We start from the raw sequence: 16,671 nt of genomic DNA, 5'->3' as shown, positions 1-16,671 counted from the left end.
TCCCAGAGAAAATCCTCCTTTGGTTTTCAAAGCAAATACTGAAAATATTTATCACCTTAAAAGTTGAGAAAAGCAAACACAAAGTTCTATAAATTAAAGTCCGGTGTTCTTGGATAAAGAATGTCTCCATCTCTGAGAGAAGAGTGAGAGATGAGTCCCCACCCCTCATTCTTTTCTTTTTGTTCTAGCATCAGGGAAGAGCCAAGAGGAGAAAAGGTGGGACTCTGAAAGGTAAGGTTCTGCCTATTCTACCTGAGCTCTCCAAGGCTGACCCTTCCTGTCCTTTCTATGATGGCTCAGGTCCATGATCTCTGAGGATGCCAGCTGCTAGACACATTCCCTCTCAGAAAACAGAGGCCTCAGAGGAGAGGCTCCTGGAAACACAGTCAGAGTGCAAAACCCTTCTCAGATTCCCTGCTCTGACCATGACTAAGCACGAAGCAGTGATGGTTCTGGACAATAGGTCAGATAAGTGTGAGTCAGAACTTCTGAAGTTCTGAAACTTTCTGAAAGACCTGTGACATCATGGATACTCAACTTCCTCCTTGAGGTAACCATTGACCTATGTTACACATAAGGTGGACTTCAGTACCACATGGGATAGAAAATACATATAAAAGCCCATTGTGAATGATCAAATAATGTAAGTCTTATTATTATCATTGATCATGTGACCCTGCATCCTAATTCTTGGAGCTCTCCAAGTCCAATCTACCAAGGATATCTTTAAAGGACACTCTATTCAGCCTCTTATAAGATCTCTTGCTTCTATCTTCATCATTCTCCTGGTTTCCCAGGGTGCAGAATTTGTCAGAAGGAGGAGAGGCAAGAAAGGTGCTTTCTCTTCTATAAAGGTGAGTAAACATTACCTTCTTTCCTGTACCCCACTTTTAAGCAGAGTCTATGTATTTCTAGGGCCTCAAGGGAGCCTGGAATTGAGGTGGGATGGAAAATTCTCAGAGTTAGAATTTGAAAGTCTTGGGGATGTTGGTGGGTTGGGGGCTACCTTTGCCAGACCAGCCAGGGTCACATATGTTTGTTCTGGTCCTGGTTTCAGTTTTGTACCTCCTGTCTCCCATAGCCCCTAGGCTGGTGTCATGATACCATCCACTTTCATCAACTGTTATGTCGAGACCCCTTCTCTGGGGTGTGTATCAGCACAACTTCTGAGGTGAATTCGCTGCTGTTTCCAGAAGCCCTGGAAGATGCTACTCCTTCTCTGATTCCCTTGGTTTTACAGCGCCTGTGTCTCACTCATCATTCACTTCATCTCCTGACTTCTCTACAGTTGCTCCAGGAGACCTAATACCAGCCTCTTTGTCAGAACCTTTCTCCCAACCCCCCTTCTTCTTCTCACCTAACCCAATGACCCCTTTAGCTGACTTTTTCTAACTCTCTCCCCTGGGCACTCCCTGTCACTAGAGCCAAAAGCCTAGGATTCTTTATTCCCAGGGAACCATTCCATACCTCTACCCCTTCTTTGACTTCTTTCCTACCATATGATGCTCAACCAGAGGCCACTTTACCTCTGCACCATCTCTGCTCTTGACCCCACCATTTCACAGGGTATCAACCTCTTACCAAATCTGTCTCAGACAAGGAATCCCACTGATTCATTTGCTTGTCATCATGCACCACCAGCGCCATCTGTTTCACCACTGCTAGACTGCCCTTTAACTGTGATTCAATCTAAATCGATTTCCATCTCATTGAAACCTGTTCCTGAGAAGTCATCTCCAGATAGGCCTGGTGGGTTGTCCTCTTATGTCCCAACAATCAGAGGTAGTGACCTTTCAAACACATCAAGTTCAGAATTCTCCTATTGACAGGCCCATGCCAAGAACATGTTCCTTTCCTCCCCACATTATCACACTCCGATTTTCAGCAAGAGCAAGTTTACCTCCATCAACCAGAAACCTATCTCTGGAGAGAATCTGCTACTAAGCCCAAGGAGGCCAGTGGAATTTCTTTCCCTGGCCTTAACTTTCAGGCCCTCTTGGAGAGAAAAATGAAGAAGAGAATGGATTTCCAGATTTTAGAGAAGAAAGTAAAAGAGGAGGGGCCATTTTCCAAACAAATGTGGTCAGAGTACCAGTGGACATCTTTAGGGAATTTGTTGTATCTGTTTGATGTACAGGTCACCGCAGCCCCCAAAACTGGCTGGAGTATTGAAGGCAAACCAGAGCAGCTCTCTATTTATCAACAGCTCCTCCATGTCAAGGATTTGGCAGAAAACTTGCATCAGAAATATAGCCAGCCCTTCTGGGGTCTTCCTTCTTTGCACAGTGAGTCCTTAGTAGCCATTCTCATGTTTTCTAGTAGTACTTCTCCACTAGAGTCTCACTTTGTCTTATCAATGGAATTCATAATACTTCTGCCATCAAAATGGAAGTGTCTCAACCCTTTCCTCATTCCCAACCATTTCCTCTCCATTTCCTCTCCCCATTATACACCCCCAATCCTTGCCTCAAACCGTGTCCCCATCCCAGCCCCTACCTTTCACTCAGGTGAACACCCATGCCCATTTTCAATCCTGCCTCCTGATCATACCATCTTCTTCATCCCAGATTAGGGACTGTGGAGTATCTTTCCATAGATCCAGGAATGAATCAGACTTTCCTATCTTGACTGAAAATCAACACCTGGGATGGCACTTGTTGCAGAAGCAACAGGAAAGTTTGTGGGCTTTAGTACCTGTGTTCCAGAAACCTAAAGAAACCATTTGTCCTTGAGCTCCCAACCTTTCATTAGTTTGCAGGCCATCCCATGCCTATGTACCAATCTCCATCCTTCCTGGCCATTTTCCTATCATCTGTGAACCCCAGGAGACACCAGAGTTACGTAGCCCAAGGAAGGTAATCCCACGCTGGTGCCTGCATGACTGTGGAAATCTAGAGTCCCTGGCACTGATGGAGCCTCAGTGTAAATCATCAGAACTCTCTCAGCAAAAAGGCAGACACGTTCACTCACAATTCTCTGAGTTTCAGGGCCATAGTAACAGGGATCTAGCAAAGACTGAGTTGCATCTCCCCAGAAGGTTCCATGAGAGGGTCCAAACAAAGTTCCAGCTAAGGGAGGATATGAGGAGGAATCTTGGGTATATCCTAGAGAAGAGTTCAGAAGACAACCCACAAAGCATCTCAGAATGCTACCTAGTGACGGGTCGGAGGGCTGCCTTGGAGACAAGTAACTGTATGTGTCATCAAGGAATCACTCAGGGAATGAATTATTAAATGTCTCAAGGAAGGACACAGACCAGAATCAAATGAAAAGTAATCTTAGTTTACATATGGGCAGGAAGTTTTGGCAGATCATTGTGGGTAGGATTCCTATAGGTGTGTGTTATTCGTGGCTGGCTGATGACAATACATTGCCTTTCTCTGGGAGTTCCCAGACTACTACAGAAAATACAGATTCTAAAAAGACAATGGTGGGTAGGGTTTACTGCCAGAGCACCACTGTAGAGCATTCTTTTCTTGATACCGACAGGTGCTAGAGACCCATATTATAAGATTTCACATGAATGAGAGGTGGGGTCTACCACTCAGGGTTCTTGAATCCATAAAATTCTCTATGTTGAGAGAAACCAAAACATGGCCTCTCCCCCAATTTGACCTTCCCTTCTCAGTCATGCATATTTCTGGGGTGGATTCCAAAGCTGAGTTTTTTAAGCCCCTTGAGGGAAGCTCTAAACCTTTTTTGGGAAACAGGGTGAGAACAACAAAGTTAGTCCCCACTGTGGATCATCCTCTCCCTGCTATGTCATCTGTGAGCAGTGAAGGAAAGGGGAGCCTGAAGGCATCACACTCTGACACTGACCATAAGACTGCAGAGTGTATCTAGATAGCTGAGTGGGGCAGCCAGACTTTTCAGCCATTTACACACAGCATCAGAGCTCAAGTGCAACACAGTGAGACTGTGTGAGATAACACATTGTGGCCCAGAGGTACCCACAAGGCAAGCTGGGGCTGAACATGAGTCCATGCATGACAATGTCAGTTCCAGTAACAGAGTAGAAATGGAACAGGGCAAAGTGATGGTGGAGAAGAATTTAGAACATTTTGCCATGTCCAACCTGTCTAGGGATATATTCAACACCAAGGAGCTCTGTCTCCTTCAACCCCAATCTTGGGACACCTTGACAACCAGTGAGTTGGGAAGCTCCAAAATGATAAATGTCAACATGAGCAAGGTAGAAACTGCCCTGACCATGGAACACCCCTCACCAAAAGTACTGGTTCCCCAAGATTCTTAACTATCAGACCTGAAAAGACAGATCCTGAATGAGTTAAAGTTTAAACTGGAGAGTGAGGAGCATAACCAGGCTCAAGGATGTCCCACTGACATGCCTCTTACTTCAGATAGCTTGACTTCCAAGGCTTCCCTGACTCAGTCCCAGAGTGTGTGCAGCGGGAGGAGCATCCCAGGTGCTGCATGTCCAACTGAAGAACAAGAGAATTAGCACGGAGCAGCAGGAGGAATCCTTGGACTTGAAGCTGGTCTTCTGTAAGGGTCAGCCTATGAATTTCTCACAAAGTAAAAGTGCAAAGAAAGTGAGACCTCAGGATTCCAAAGCAAGAAAATGCAGAAGTGAGGACTCGGGAGTAGGGACATCTTTAGGCAGAGAGGAGAGCCACCATGCTGAGGACAGAAAGTTAGAGAGTGCTTCCTCAACTCTGTCACAGAATGAAAGTTTCCTCTTGAAAGTGACTTCAGAAAATAGATGAGGCAATTTTCTCAGTGGATCAATTCCAAGAAAAAAATCACATGGCATCAAGATGGTTACAAGGATGGTTCAACATTCGCAAATCAATCAATGTGATAGAACAAATCAATAAGAGAAAAGAGAAGAACCACATGGTCCTCTCAATTGATGCAGAAAAAGCATTTGACAAAATCCAGCATCCGTTCCTGATTGAAACACTTCAAAGTATAGGGATAGAGGGAACATTCCTGAACTTCATAAAATCTATCTATGAAAGATCCACAGCAAATATCATCCTCAGTGGGAAAAAGCTCTCAGCCTTCCTGCTGAGATCAGGAACACAACAAGGATGCCCACTCTCACCACTCTTGTTCAACATAGTATTAGAAGTCCTAGCAACAGCAATCAGACAACAAAGAGAAATAAAAGGTATCCAAATTGGCAATGAAGAAGTCAAACTCTCTCTCTTCGCAAATGACATGATTCTTTATATGGAAAACCCAAAAGACTCCACCTGCAAACTACTAGAACTCATACAGCAATTCAGTAACGTGGCAGGATACAAAGTCAATGTACGGAAATCAGTGGCTTTCATATACACTAACAATGAAAATACAGAAAGGGAAATTAGAGAATCGATTCCATTTACTATAGCACCAAGAACAATAAGATACCTGGGAATAAACCTAACCAAAGAGGTAAAGGATCTGTACTCAAGGAACTACAGAACATTCATGAAAGAAATTGAAGAAGACACAAAAAGATGGAAGACCATTCCATGCTCTTGGATCGGAAGAATAAACATTGTTAAAATGTCTATACTGCCTAGAGCAATCTATACTTTTAATGCCATTCCGATCAAAATTCCACCGGTATTTTCAAAGAGCTGGAGCAACTAATCCTAAAATTTGTATGGAATCAGAAGAGACCCCAAATTGCTAAGGAAATATTGAAAAACAAAAATAAAACTGACGGCATCACGTTACCTGATTTCAAGATTTACTACAAAGCTGTGATCACCAAGATAGCATGGTACTGGCATAAAAACAGATACATAGACCAGTGGAACAAATTAGAGAGTCCAGATATGGACCCTCAACTCTATGGTCAAATAATCTTTGACAAAGCAGGAAAAAATATACAGTGGAAAAAAGACAGTCTCTTTAATAAATAGTGCTGGGAAAATTGGACAGCTATATTTAGAAGAATGAAACTCGATCATTCTCTTACACTGTTCACAAAGATAAACTCAAAATGGATAAAAGACCTCAACGTGAGGCAGGAATCCATCAGAATCCTAGAGAAGAACATAGGCAGTAACCTCTTCAACATCAGCCACAGCAGCTTCTTTCAAGATATGTCCCCAAATGCAAAGGAAACAAAAGCGAAAATGAACTTTTGGGACTTCATCAAGATCAAAAGCTTCTGCACAGCAAAGGAAACAGTCAACAAAACAAAGAGGCAACCCACGGAATGGGAGAAGATATTTGCAAATGACAGTACAGACAAAAAGTTGATATCCAGGATCTATAAAGAACTTTTCAAACTCAACACACACAAAACTGATAATCATATCAAAAAATGGGCAGAAGATATGAACAGACACTTCTCCAATGAAGACATACAAATGGCTATCAGACACATGAAAAAATGTTCATCATCAGTAGCCATTAGGGAGATTCAAATTAAAACCACATTGAGATACCACCTTACACCAGTTAGAATGGCCAAAATTAGCAAGACAGGAAACAACATGTGTTGGAGAGGATGTGGAGAAAGGGGAACCCTCTTACACTGTTGGTGGGAATGCAAGTTGGAGCAGCCACTTTGAACAGTGTGGAGATTCCTCAGGAAATTAAAAATAGAGCCTCCCTGTGACCCTGCAATTGCACTACTGGGTATTTACCCCAAAGATACAGATGTAGTGAAAAGAAGGGCCATCTGTACCCCAATGTTTATAGCAGCAATCGCCATGGTCGCCAAACTGTGGAAAGGACCAAGACGCCCTTCAACGGATGAATGGATAAGGAAGATGTGGTCCATATACACTATGGAGTATTTATGTCTCCATCAGAAAGGATGAATACCCAACTTTTGTAGCAACATGGATGGGACTGGAAGAGATTATGCTGAGTGACATAAGTCAAGAAGAGAGAGTCAATTATCATATGGTTTCACTTATTTGTGGAGCAGAACAAATAACATGGAGGACATGGGGAGATGGAGAGGAGAAGGGAGTTGAGGGAAATTGGAAGGGGAGGTGAAACATGAGAGACTGTGGACACTGAAAAACAACCTGAGGGTTTTGAAGGGGTGGGGATGGGAGGTTGGGGGAACCAGGTGGTGGGTATTGGGGAGGGCACGTATTGCATGGAGCACTGGGTGTGGTGCAAAAACAATGAATACTGTTATGCTGAAAAGAAATAAAAAATACATAAAAAAAATAAAAATTAAAATGAAAAAAAAAGAAAGTCCCCCACAAAAAGCCAGGTTAATTTCCACCTTACTGCAGCACCAAGACCCAGTTGAAAGTGTAGCTGCTTTTGGGAGTGATTGGCCTCCTGAAGCTCACAGGCTCACTTCCTTCGGGAATGTCCTAGAAGAGAAGTTGGCACGTATGTATGGATCTGAGGCCTCAGAGTTAAGCCAGCAGCAGGAGGAACTACAGGTCTGACAAGAGACCTCCCTCCAACTACTGGGCTCTCTCTGACCCACAACAAAAGAAACCAGGAAGTATCACGTCCTGCAGCCAAGAAGATGCCTGTGCTAACCAGAACCATCTTACAAGTGTCAGACACAACAGAGACAGGGTCAGACATCCCCAGAAAGCTGAGGCCTTCAAGGATCAGCTATTAAGCCGGGGTCAACCCCCTTCTTCTCTGCCCTCTGGGGGGTCTGTGCCTCATCCAAGCCCCACCTGTGTGCATCAAGTATGCCAGGTCCTTTGGGCTACCAGGGGTGACGCTGACGAAAGTACTGTGTTTAGCGATTTGACTCTTCTACTCCAGCAGAAAATGCTTCTCTAGCACTTCCAGGGAGAAAAATTTCTCTAAAGAAATTATTCAGTCCTTATTGAGGAAGCTTCACAATTTTCATGACAATATATCCTCTGATGAGAACAACCTTCAGCACAACCAAGAATATTAATCCTCCTCAATAAATATTTCTTCTAATAGTGGTGTTCTCTGTGTGCTGCACTGGGACAGGGGCTGGTGCTTGTGCTTAAGGAAAGGAAGCAGGGCATTCAACTCTTAGTAGTTAACACTTTTGGCTTCTACAAGTACACCAGCCCTTGTACAAAGCCTGACAGTGGCCTTCTCAGTTTTATCCTGGGGTCCTTACTTGGTTCTGCTCTGATGTCCTGTATTTAAAACATTTACATGTTTGGGGGCACCTGGGTGGCTCCGTGGGTTAAGCCTCTGCCTTCAGCTCAGGTTATGATCTCAGGGTCCTGGGATCGAGCCCCACAGGGGACTCTCTGCTCAGCAGGGAGCCTGCTTCTTCCTCTCTCTTGCTGCCTGACTCTCTGCCTACTTGTGATCTCTGTCAAATAAATAAATAAATAAAATTCTTTAAATAAAATATTTACTTTTTTTTTCCATAAAAAGTATAACGTGCTTACTCTGAAAACCTCCAGGCCTTTACAAATAGTGAAAAAAAACACTTAAAGTCTAGAACTTGATTTAAACTCTCTTTCTTCTGCTCCCAAACTATTTGTCCGGTAGGATACTATGTCAGCTAGGCCTCACCTCCTGGAGGCTACTCAGGCCCAATGATACCATTTCAACATATGAATATACAGGATAGCCTTTTTTTTTTTTTAATTACTTTTTAAAAATTTCTTTCTTTTGAGTGTAACAGAATTCATTGTTTGTGCACCACACCCAGTGTTCCATGCAATATGTGTCCTCCATAATACCCACCACTTGGCTCCCCCAACCTCCCACCCCCTGCCCCTTCAAAACCCTCAGATTGTTTTTCAGAGTCCATAGTCTCTCATTGTTCATCTTTGAGCATGAAGACAGTGCCCTCAGGGATGTTGCCAGTTACACTGTCCTCCTATATGATGCCTGCACTCCCAGACATGCAACATTTTACCCCAAGGTTATAGTAATTGATGGGTACCTTAATTATTTATTGCTGTGTAATGGATATTCCAAAATGTAGTGGGTTAAAAAATACATACTTATTATCTCATGGCTTTTGTGGGCCAGAAATTTGGGTGAGGCCTACCTGGATTTTCTGCTTCAAGGCTCCATTTAAGGTGTCAGCTGAGGCTACTACATTCTCATCTGGAGGCTTGACTGGGGAAGGACCAACTCCCGTATTCATTCATATAGTTGCTGGCAGGATGCAGTTCCTCAAAGTCCGTTGGAATGAGATCCTCAGTACCTTGCTGGCTCTTGGCTGGAGCTGGCTGGTTCCTTATCAAGTGGGCTTCTCCAGCATGGCAGCTTACTTCATCAAAGCAAGGAGAGAGTTTGCAAACAAGAGAGAAGTTACAATCTTTTGGAACTATTAATGGAAATGACATCCTATTACCTTTCCTTTATTCTATCACTCAGAGGCAAATCACTAAGTCCAGCCTATGCTTAAGAGCAGGTGTAATTACACAAGGGTGTGAACACCAGGAAGTGAGGATGATTGGAATCTTCTCAGAAGTCTTCCTAATGCAAGGGTTTCTTCTTGGACACCTTCCTCAGTTTGCTGGCACAAAAGTCTCCAAACCTTCCAAGTGGATCTTTGTCCTCATTCATGCCCAAGTCATCAAGGTCAAAATTGCTTAATGGCTAAACGAAGTGGCACCTGGTAAGTAACCATCAAAGAGAGTGGAGCATCCAAAGAAGGAAGGAAAGGTGACATAGAGAGGTCAAGGTAGTTTGGGTTTATCCTGAATGGTTAAGTAAAATAAACCCTGAGAACCACATGACTTACCAGTATTCAAACTGGGGGGCGGGGAGGGAAGCTGGTGTAATATGGCTCATCTGGCTCTACCACAGTCTCTTTCTTTTGCCCTAGCTCCCAGACCATAGGTGTGTAGAACTAACCTTCAGCTTCTGTAGACTTAGCCAACATTATAGAAGAGGGGAACCCTACAGGTTGCAAGGTTTAATTTCTGTTCTTGTTAATATATTTAATATAGCACATCCATCATTTCAAATTTAATTCTCATAATTTGAACATCAGAGAGAATGGGTCACTCAACTATTGGAAAAGGCAGTACTAGGGCTCTTAGAGCACATACTCCCATTCTGGGATATTTTCCACGTACGTATGTCTTGAAGGCTCTGATTCCTGGGAACTCTGTCACACTCAGGCACCCCTCTTCCTTCTGTGATCCCGGGGATCCTGAGACCACACTGCCCCAGCTAGGATTCTGCCTGCTTCAGCACCAAGGCATCTGTCAAACAGGGACATCCCTCACTGGAGCTGACTTCTAGAAGTTCTGATTTTGTGCTCTGCTAATCTATCACTTGCCTGTAGCCAGCTGATGGAGGCTCCCTCCCCTCCATGGTTTATCTTCCCATATATCGGCTTGGATTCCCTCCTTTGCACCTCCTACCTGGCAGAACATGGTCACTTTTCTGTTTATAGAGTTGCATGTATTCTTTTCTTTGATCTCCCTTTGATTTCGTAGGTTCAGAATGATTTGATAGCAATCTAGCTGAATTCCTGCAAGCAGACAAAACTAAGGTCTCTTACTTCTTTGCCATCTTGGACTGCAATCTCAATGCCTATTTCTTAATCCCCTCTCATAGATGGGCGATCTGAAGGACAGAGAAGGTAATATATATTTAGTGGGCTAGGATGCAAGTGGGAGCCAGGGATGGAGAGCCCCCTTTAACTGTGAGGAAGTATTTGGAAGTAAATGACAACAAATGTAACTTAACTGACTTAAAAAGGAGAATCTGTTTACTTAGGTACCTGAAAAAGTCTGGGAATAAGGTTGGACTAAGGCATAAGGCTTCATGCTGGGGCTCAATCAATGCCTTCAAGATTTGCTTTCTATCCATTTCTTGGCATTCTGGACTGAATTTCTGTCAGACAATTTTTTTTTTAAATTTTTTTCCTTTTTCTTTCTTTCTTTCTTTCTTTCTTTCTTTCTTTTTTTTAGCTTTATTTATTTATTTATTTATTTATGTTCATTAACATAGAATGTATTATTAGCCCCAGGGATATAGGGTATAGGGCTGTGAATCATCAGGCTTACACACTTTTCAGCACTCACCATAGGACATACCCTCCCCAATGTCCATAACCAACCATGCTCCCCCTACCCACCTCCCCCCAGCAACCCTCAGTTTGTTTTGTGAGATTAAGAGTCTCTTATGGTTTATCTCCCACCCCATCCCATCTTGTTTCATTTTTTCCTTTCCTATCCCCCAAGCCCCCCACATTGCCTCTCGAGTTCCTCATATCAGGGATATCATATGATAATTGTCTTTTTCTGATTGACTTATTTCCCTCAGCACAATACCCTCTAGTTCCATCCACATCATTGCAAGTGGCAAGATTTCATTTCTCTTGATGGTTGCACAGTATTCCATTATATATATATATATATATATATATATATATATATATATATATATATTTCTCTTTATCCATTCATCTGTTGATGGATATCTAGGTTCTTTCCATAGTTTGGCTATTATGGACATTGCTGCTATAAACATTCAGGTGCACGTGCCCCTTTGGATCACTACATTTGTATCTTTAGGGTAAATTCCTAGTAGGATGATTGCTAGGTCATAGGGTAGCTCTATTTTCAACTTTTTGAGGAACTTCCATGCTGGTTTTCAGAGTGGTTGCACCAGCTTGCATTCCCACCAACACTGTAGGAGGGTGTCCCTTTCTCTGCATCCTCGCCAGCATCTGCCATTTCCTGACTTGTTAATTTTAGCCATTCTGATTGGTGTGAAGTGGTATCTTATTGTGGTTTTGATTTGTATTTCTCTGATGCCGAGTGATGTGGAGCACTTTTTCATGTGCCTGTTGTCCACCTGGATGTCTTCTTTGCAGAAATGTCTGTTCATGTCCTCTGCCCATTTCTTGATTGGATTCTTTGTTCTTTGGGTGTTGAGTTGGATAATTTCTTTATAGATTTTGGATACTAGCCCTTTATCTGATATGTCATTTGCAAATATGTTCTCCCATTCTGTCAGTTGTTGTTTGGTTTTGTTGACTGTTTTCTTTGCTGTGCAAATGCTTTTGATCTTGATGAAGTCCCAATAGTCCATTTTTGCTGTTGAATTTTCCCCTCATGGTCCAGTAGTTGTTTGTTTCTCTTTTGCTTAGCTTCTTTATTCTCCATCATTTGGTCTTCTATATCACTAATTCTCTCTTCTGCCTCATTCATTCTAGCAGAAAGAGCCTCCATTTTTTTTTTATTGTACCTCATTAATAGCTTTTTTTATTTCAGCCTGGTTTGATTTTAGTTCTTTTATTTCTCCAGAAAGGGCTTTTATTTCTTCATACAGATTTTCTGTAATATCTTCCATGCTTTTTTTGAGCCCAGCTAGCACCTTGAGAATTGCCATTCTGAACTCTAGATATGACATATTACCAATGTCCACATTGATCAGGTCCCTATCCTTCGGTACTGCCTCTTGGTTTTTTTGTTTGTTTGTTTGTTTGTTTTGTGGTGAGTTTTTCTGCCTTGTCATTTTATCCACTTAAGAATATATGAAGGAGAGGGGTGCCTGGGTGGCTCAGTGGGTTAAAGCCTCCACCTTCGGCTCAGGTCATGATCCCACGGTCCTGGGATCGAGCCCCGCATTGGGCTCTCTGCTCTGTGGAGAGCCTGCTTTCTCCTCTCTCTCTGCCTGCCTCTCTGCCTACTTGTGATCTCTGTCTGTCAAATAAATAAATAAAATCTTTAAAATTAAAAAAAAAAGAATATATGAAGGAGAGAATAAAATACCAAAAGGGTGCCAAAGACCCCAGAAAAATATATGCTAACCAAATCAGTAGAGACCCTAAATCAGGGGGAGAAGAAAGGAGGTTAAAAGAAGTTAAAAAAAATTTTTTTAAATTAAAACAAACAAATATATATATATAAATGTAAATATATAAATATAAATATATATATATATATATATATATATATATATATATATATATATATTAGACTGGCGAATAGAACAGAACCACCCACTTGATTTTCTGTGTATTTTGGTCTCTTAGAAGAAACCACCTTTCAAAATTTTAAAGAAAGAAAAACTTATATATGTTAGGGCTGATTTAATGTTAAAACCTGTTTAACTATTAGGGCCTGCTTAGCCAGAGTGACTCCATATTACCTACGTAGCCATATTGTTGTTTACATCTAAAGACTTCATTCCGGGAATAAACGCCCCAGTAGTTCCTGGTATCAGTTCTGGGTGTCGATTCCGGGAGTAAACGCCTTAACAATAGAAGCCACGTAACTTGGGTCTGCGGTTTTGCCCTATAAAACCAGCCTGTGAGATTGGGACGGGGTCACTCTCTTCAGAGGCAGCCCTGGCCGGTCAGTCTGACTTCTAATGCTTGGCATAGAATAAGGCTTTGCATAACTCTCACTTTGTCTCAGTCTTGTTCCTTTGATAACAGACCCCAACAATATATATATATATATATATATATATACACACAAAAATAAGGGTAAACATGATGAAGGCATGGAATATGCCTGTAAAGATGAAAATTTTTTTTAAATTCTAAAAAAGTAATTGATAAGATAAGTTGGATGGAAAAAAAAAAGAAAAAGAAGTGGAGAGAATTTTCTTAAGCTGGAGACTAGAACAAAGCCCTCTGCTAGATTTAGGGTAAATTTTTATCTATTAGAAGAAATTATATCCCAAAATTTTTTAGAAGAAAAAACCCAATATGTATACAAAAAATAAAGTTATATACAATGAAGGATAAAATATGACAATAATAATGAAGGTTTTAAAAGTTTTTTTAAGAAAGGTATTGTTAAGATAAACTAGTAAAAAACATTAAAAGAGGAAAGAGGAAAAGTTCAAAAAAATTAGAATAAGAAAAAAAATTTTTTTAATTTAATTAACTTTGCAAGACTAAAGAATCATGGGGAGAAAGCCATAAATTCCATGCTTTGCTTTCCCCTCCTCTGGAATTCCACTGTTCTCCTTGATCAGTGAGCTTGGTGTGGGCTGATGTTCTTGCTGATCTTCTGGGACAGGGGCCTGTTGCCGTGATTCTCAAATGTTTGCTGGAGGCATAAATGTGCCACCCTTGCCGGGAGCCGGGCTAAGTAATCTGCTCAGGTTTGCTCTAGGGAGCTTTTGTTCCCTGAACGCTTTCCATAGAGCCCTGGAGGATGGGAATGAAAATGGCGGCCTCCCAGTCTTGGCCCGGAGAAACCGAAAGCTCAGGGCTGCACTCCTCAGTGCGCCCTCGGAGAAAAGTGTTCAATCACTCCCAACTCCCTGGTCTCGGCTGTGCTCCAAGCTCACCCAGTCTGTGACCGAGCATTTCTGTCTCTGCACACAGCCCTGTTTAGAGTCTTCAAGCCCAACAGATCCTGCTGCTCTGCTCTTCCGGTGGATGAAGATTGGTCTCCCCAGATCTACCACTTGTGGAGTCCCTGCTCAAAGAGCACTGACCTGTCTGTGCCGAAGATCACAGTTTAAGGTAACCCCAAGTTGAGAGCTCACTCCTCAGCTCTGTCTCTATAGCTGGCTTTTCTGCTCTGATACCTGTGAGCTCTGCCACAATCAGACCCCCGCAATCCTTCTGTGACCCCGCGGGACCTGAGACCACACTGTCCCTGCAAGGGCTCTACCCCCACTTAGCTTCTGGAGTGGCCCTCAGTGGAGCAGACTTTTAAAAGTTGGAATTTTGTGTTCCATTTCTCCACCACTTGTTAGGAGCTGGCCCCTCCCCCCATAGTCTATCTTCCCATTGCTTCAGATTCACCTCTCCCCATGTCCTACCTGTCAGAGAGTGGTCGATTTTCTGTTTCTAGAATTGCTGCTCTTCTCTTCACTCTCCTGTTGGGTTTGCAGGTGTTTGGAATGGTTTGATAACTGTCTAGCTGAACTCCTGCGACCTGATGTCATCTCTGTCTGCTACTCCTTCCCCATCTTGACTCCTCCCCACCATCTGACAATTTTGTAGCTTTAAGTGTATCTTCTAAGTTTTAAGTGTAGCTAAAAATGGTTGTGTGTCTCATTAGCCCCTGCAGAAAATCCCACTGTGCCTTATTGGCTCCACTTTTGGCTCAGTTTTGCCCATCCCTGACCAATCACTATTGTCAAAAGCATAAAATCATCTTCTGACCAAGCCGGAGTTATAGATGCATTCTTAAAATAGGAGTGTTAGGGAAAGACAACTCCACCTGCCCATAGACTGAGACTGAGAATGGGGTTAGTTCTCTAGATGTGAATAAAGGTACTGTTTCCAGAAGGTGAGTGAATGCTAGGTATCAAAACAAAAACAGATGTCTACTCCAGACCTCTTTCTCTCTGCCCCATTTCTGCTTTCTTGTCCAGAGTTATGCCATGACTAAAGCTTGGAGTTGCAGGAAATGCTGATTCTGAGGAGACTTAGGGATAAGAAAGAGATGGGATGGGGACCAGGAGAGGAACTTGAAGCAGGAGGAATCAGAGTCCCCAACATGCATGTGGATAGACCATCCAAAAATCTGGTCTCTCACCATCTACTCCTTCTCATCCCTGAGCCCTTTACTTCCATTCCAGTTTAGTTATGGCCATATCCTAGAACTTATCACCAGGAATATTTCTGCCATCTGAAAAGACAGTCTGACATTCCACCCGAGTTCATCCTTTCAGCTTATGCCCTCAGTATGCCAATTCTTCAACTTAGTCAGGAACTACAAGACACTTTATACATCTACCTGTCCATCTGAGAATGGTTTGTCTCATTTCCTCCCTCTCCAAGGAAAACTTCATTGTTCATCACTTAATTCCAAACCTAAAGAGCTCTACTTTTGACAGCTTTTCATTTGCCTTCCATCTGTCGTGCTGGGCAAAAGTGAATGTGTCTTTTTAAGACCCATATTCTAATAAAGGGGTGACTCATCTAGGATAAAATCAACACAAGTGATTATGTTGATGCCACCATAAATGTTCTATAATAACAGTCAGCTTCAACAATCCCTGAAAACAATCCATTAGTTCCATCAGTGTTTACTGTGCACTAGGCATTCTTTGAAGCATTAGGGGCACATCAGTGAAGGAAACAAAGCTCCCTGTCTTAGCCGACCTCATATGATTGTTCTTTAGTCAATTCTCTTGCCTAAGCACTCAAAACACTTTCACTTTTCTACAATTTCTCCACTCTCCTCACTCGTTGAGCATGTGTGCTGGACCACAACAGGGGAATAAAAAGTCACCAGAACTTTTCATCATTAAAAAACTTCATAGAATAACAAAATCAAAACGTGAACACCCATCCCTGCTTTCTTCTTTCTCCTTTCCCTCCTATTACACTGGAAGGATTTCCTTGGGGATCCGTCCTTGCTTTCCAACTTACAACACTTTTTTGCACTATCCATCTACTCCTGATTTTTTGGAGGAAGATGATAGATAGATAGATAGATAGATAGATAATAGATCGATTTGATAGTACCAAGGGCAGTTGACTGCTTATTGATCTTGCCTCTAAGAATACTATGTGCTCCAAATTATTTCTAAAGACCATTTTAAGTTAGACCCCTCTTGGCTGCCATTCATACTTTGCTAACCATGCTATTCCAAGATCCTGTCATCCTCATTGCTTCTAGGGAACTCAGCTCTATAATAGTTACTAATTCAACCCACAGAAGACAGGCATTACTGTGCATTGCAGTGATGTTGATGTGTTCCTCCCCAGTTCATTCCTTATTACTTTAACAAATGGAGTGCTCTCCAGGCCTCTTAAGGAAAATGACCAGCTGGTAGGTTTTCCAGTTGTATATAATTGATCCATTCTAGGAGCTTCAGCTCTATAATCCTATTTCT

General features: G+C 42.3%; 1 pseudogene across 1 annotated transcript; it reads left to right on the top strand.

The window, feature by feature from the left end:
- The first annotated feature begins 317 nt into the window (after positions 1 to 317).
- Positions 318 to 4,727, top strand: LOC308338089 (spermatogenesis-associated protein 31D1-like; annotated as a pseudogene). The gene is made up of 2 exons: positions 318 to 463; positions 1,423 to 4,727. The product of its transcript is annotated as a spermatogenesis-associated protein 31D1-like (transcript).
- The last annotated feature ends 11,944 nt before the right edge of the window (positions 4,728 to 16,671 follow it).

The sequence above is a fragment of the Martes martes genome (genome assembly GCF_963455335.1).
Source record: "Martes martes genome assembly, contig: scaffold_242, whole genome shotgun sequence".
In the NCBI taxonomy this organism is placed as follows: domain Eukaryota; kingdom Metazoa; phylum Chordata; class Mammalia; order Carnivora; family Mustelidae; genus Martes; species Martes martes.
The sequence above is the reverse complement of the archived record's forward strand: the minus strand, read 5'-3'. Positions and strand labels throughout refer to the sequence as shown.